Raw genomic sequence first — 5000 nt, 5'->3', positions numbered from 1 at the left:
GCTAGCAGCACTTGATATCTTTCTGCGAGTCAAGGAGACATCTCTAGTTCATTTTTATTCAACGACAGAAGTACCCACATTAAGTCCTGGACTGGCTGGCTAATTTAGTGTTTGTTGTGAAAGGCCATTCCTATCGTAGCCGGTATGGACACAACGCCTATAAACTTAATAAGTTGCAGACAAGGTATTCAGAGAGCACAGGCAAACTTGATAAAATGAACGCAAAGTTAGTTAATGGCACCCGAAGTGAATGCGATGCGTACAAACTTTAAAATTTGCATACAAATTTTATAATAGACAGAGCTTACAAACTTAAAGGAATGCAGGCAAACGCAAAAATAAACTGCTCGAGAATGTAATAAAAGGACCAATACTGTGATAAATTTGAAAGAAATGTAATAAAATTGTTTCTCACTTGACAATATAAACAAGTTACAAACTTGGCAAAAGTGTATTTCTTTAGGGCTGTAACCATTTTGAAACGTTTTTAACTTGTTCATATTGTCAAGTGAGATATAATTTTGTTATATTTGATTCAATGTTATTTAAAGTGTCACCATTTTGTTAACTGAACGAGGAGTTTTATTGTGTTTGACAGCATTTCGCTACGTTTGTAAGCTCTGGTCATTACAAAAATTGAATGCATGTTAAGTTTGTAGATGTCTCATGTCTTACATGTACGTACTGTGTCCATGCCGGCCACGGAACATTCAGCACGTTACAGCGGTTATCAGTCACGCGCCCCTCACGTTTTTTTTTTTTTGGTCACTTTTTAAAACTTAATTTGGGTGGACCTCAATCAAATGTTTCCATGACAATAAAGTCCTGTTCACTTAGCGGCAGTCGAATTCGTCATGGAAACATTTGATTGACGTCCACCCAAATTCAGTTTCGAAGAAATGAAAACGAGATGCTTCCGTGAAGCATACACTGGGTTGCCTGTGGTACATGCTACAGAAAATCAGAAGGCACTGAATTGTGTGGTATTGAAATACAGCATTCCAGTCTCTGAAGAATAACAAATAAAAGAGAAGCGAGAAACCTTGGCTTCTGGGCTGACATGTTGATAATTGTCAAGTTCCGTCACAACTTATTTTCACCACAAGTGTGCCCTCTTGAGCATCTGACAGCTTTGTAAACTAAATTTCACTGAAGTCAAGCCCTGTTCCGCGGGGTTAGTGTTAAGATGGGAGACCAAAACAATAAACCCCTCATAAAAAACAGAAGCATCTGACCGAAAATACTATTAACGGTAACAAATGCGAACTCAGCAAGGTACAGATTTTGTTAGCTTGTTTTATGCAAAACAAATATTGATGAAAAAGCAAATAACTATTGATACACAGTTTTTAGAAAGAGCAGAAGGAAGTTTCCGGGACGGTCGATCGAGAATAACATATTTACGACATGAAAACAACATTAATTTTGAACCGTGAATATAGAATATAAAAAGTTAGGATCAGCGACAAACATTTTGGGAGATTTTTGCTACGTTCAAATAAATCGCCAAATCGAAAGTGACATGGCCGGAATTCAGCGGGCGCCGTGATTAAGTTACCGCGGCCTGTTTACTCGCCAAACAGTGAAGCATCTGTGTCAAATGATGGCAAGATACCGGGTTTTTGTAAGTTTCCTTTTCTGTCAAGTGTTATAAAGTTTGACAATGAAATGAGCGAAGTCAAAACAAAGATCACAATCGCCCAACTCTTGTTTATGCAAAGTCAAAATTTACTCTCCAAGACGCGTTCGACGTTATTTGTCACCAGGTAATTTCATCATTTTGGAAATGGCAGCTACTTTATTATTCATCTGCGTCACAACTTTTCACTGATTTTGGGGCTCATTTTGTTGAAACTCAAGCACGCTTCCAACAGGCCTGTGAACCCTTCCTGCTTACAGAGCAATACTAAAAAACTTCTCACATATCACATTTCAACCTTAAGCTCGTAAATTCAATACACAACATGATATTATAATTCACAAAGGCAGCAAATACCACAGAATCCTCTTCCAGCGAAAAATTTATTGAAACAAACAACATATGTGCTCTTCCTATTTCATTGCGTGCGTGAAGACAATAAACTCAATCGTGTCAAATTACCATGTACTTCAGGTAAATGCAGCTCACTTTGATTTCGTCTCGACGGGCGATAGATTGTTGTCGAAGTCCAGTACTCGTCGATTTTGAGATTCCTGCCTAGTTTATCCAACTGACTTTCTATTATTGAGCTCCATAAGGGTATATTTTGTTTAAGGATCCACTAAAACGACATTCGCGTTAAATGACTTTCGACGTCATTGCAAGCTAAGTTAATGATTCTATTGTGTCCAGAAGGCTCTATGCACAAAGACACCACTTACCAGGGGAGTGACAGGCAAGACTTTTACCGACACGGGAAAAAAAAAACTAAAAAAAAGAAAACAAAGAAAACAAACAAACTAAACGCAGACCTCAACTGGGTTTGCCATAGGCAACCCAGTAAAAAGTCGTTGAGGGGAGCATGTGACTGGTAATCGCTGTAAACTTAAGAAGCACTATTAGCATGGCAATGATGAACATCTGTGGTTTAATTTTGTTTTTGGTTTGAATTTTATCAAACCAGTTCAAATTTTTTAAACCAGTTTAATTTTTTTAAAACCAGTCTAATTTTTACTGGGTTGCTAAAAGGCAATCTAGTCAAAAAATGAGTGGAATTTACCTGTTGTATTATTTTCCTTTTTCTTTTTCCTTTTTTCCGTGGCGGGAAAAGTCTTTCTGTTGCTCCTCTGCTAAGTAATGTCTGTGCGTACAGTGTTCTGCGCATATTTTTGGTAGGTTTCAGGGGATAGTAGAAATGCCTAGATTTTATCCGGTGGACATAAAAGAAATTTAATGTTAACCTCGAAAGTCATCTATAAACAAGACAGGCGTTGACAAAAGAATATCTTGAATCTGAAAAGCGACGAGTAATGGTCTTTGACACCAATTGCATCTTTCGTCGTCGGATATCAAATGCAAAGTGAGCTCTTCGTCGAATTCTCGTTAATATTTTACTAAAGGTGCTGTCATGTACGACATTGAAACCAAACGGCAAATTCTCTGGTAACTTTTACGGGTTGGATGTCAGAGAAGGAATCGAACACCTTGAGTGGATGTGTCTTTACAATTTTCTGGCTATTGATAATTTTATTCAACAATTATTCGCCGAAGGCGAAGTGATTATCGGTGAATATTCAGCGACGGAGATGAAGTCGAGGTGAATATTCACCAATAATCACTGAGCCTGAGGCGAATAATTGTTTTAGTATAAATACACAGGTGATTATTTCAAAAAAGAGGAACAAAAACCATTTCAACGCGAAATCATCTTCACTTATAGTGGCAAAACGACTACTGGCAGCCATTTTGTCCGTCGAGGTGATTATCGGCTGATAATCCGAGATAGCGAGTCAATGAGAGCGAGCGATTTTGTATAATCACCTGTGTATTTTTACTAAATATTTTTACTCAACTCTGCACAGTCTTCAAGTAAAAAAAACAATTTGAAATTTAACTAAATCATGTTAGTCAAGAATTATTTGAAAGAAAGCTTGTTGTCCATTGTTTGCTTCATTGTTGAAAGAAATGGTTATTCAGTGAAGGGTTTGATCAACAGTGTTCCAGATAAGAGTCGGGTCTCCGGTCAATAACCCGACAAAGAAGGTTTCCCGACCCGACAGATGAATATACACGGACGTTTCTTGGCTAAAACGTACGTTGTTTAACTCTGAAAGCGTTACGAACGATTAACATTCTTCCCTGTAGTTCATTCAATGTAAACAACAACCTTGAGATAAGGTGATCACGTGCACCTTTGTGGTTGCCTAGTGTTACTTTCGTTTCTCGTTATATTTTTGGTTCGTTTGCATGACTGTTACTCGTTAACGATTTTGTTTATTTTCAAGTTTTGCTATTCATGCTGTGATTTATTTGTATCAAGTTTCGTTATGCAACCTTTGAAATCGATGTAACCAAACACCAAGTTTTTCGATCAGTTTTGAGTTGCGCCATCTACGTGCTTGCTATTTTCGACGCTATTTTTTCTTTTTTATCGCTACCGGGTTGTTTCTTCTATCGCTACCCTATTAGGAGCAAGATCAAGGTAAGTTTTGTTATTATTTTTCTTTTAGTCGTGATAATTATGTTTACAAGATTTATGTTCCATCAGTATCCTCGATTCATGTTTTGTATCTTAGCTAGTATTAGTTTACGTTATGAAATGAAAGAAGTTAAAAACTTCGTATGCTGCGTGGAACTTGTTACTATAAGAAAATAAAAGTTGAGAATGTTGCTGAGAAGTGCCAAAATCTTAAAAAATGTCCAGACGTTTCGGGACTGTGCCCTTCATCAGTGAAGCCCTTCATTCACAGAAGTCAGATACTACAGAAATTTTAGTGTTTTTACGATCATCATTAATCTTTCGCTGAGAATTCGAAATTCAGAGTTTTATGTAAAATCTGTTGTATTTTTCTTCATCTGTCTTTTGGCTTGTCTTTTACTGTTAAGTCCCGACTTTTGCGATACTTTTGTTGCAAACGTATTAGAGCCACAAAAATGACTTGGCATTAGATTAGACTAAAAAGAAGAGGAATTATAAAGCAGAAACAACATGTTCATTCCTTTCTTTATGTGCGAAATAAACGTTTGCTTAGTGCAACTGCAAGACATGCATGACAAGCAGGAAAACGTCCGTCAGAGCAGTTTGCAGTTGTTTTTCTGCAGACTATTGAACTTAAAGTAGAAACGAGTGAGTTTTATTCAAGAGCGTGTTTTGTTATCTTTGAACTGAATTTATTACAAAGCTTTAAAAAGTAAAAGACCTCAAAACGAAACAGGACATTACAAAATAATCCAACGTGGGAACGTGTGATCCAAAGGGCCACTGCTGGCATGACATCTGGGTGACCTCTTAAATAGTCTACATGACTCACCACTTGAAAAAATTAACTGGAATGCTGCAGTTCAATACCACCCAACTCAG

Source organism: Montipora foliosa, chromosome 2 (assembly GCF_036669935.1).
Source record: "Montipora foliosa isolate CH-2021 chromosome 2, ASM3666993v2, whole genome shotgun sequence".
In the NCBI taxonomy this organism is placed as follows: Eukaryota; Metazoa; Cnidaria; class Anthozoa; order Scleractinia; family Acroporidae; genus Montipora; species Montipora foliosa.
The sequence above is the reverse complement of the archived record's forward strand: the minus strand, read 5'-3'. Positions refer to the sequence as shown.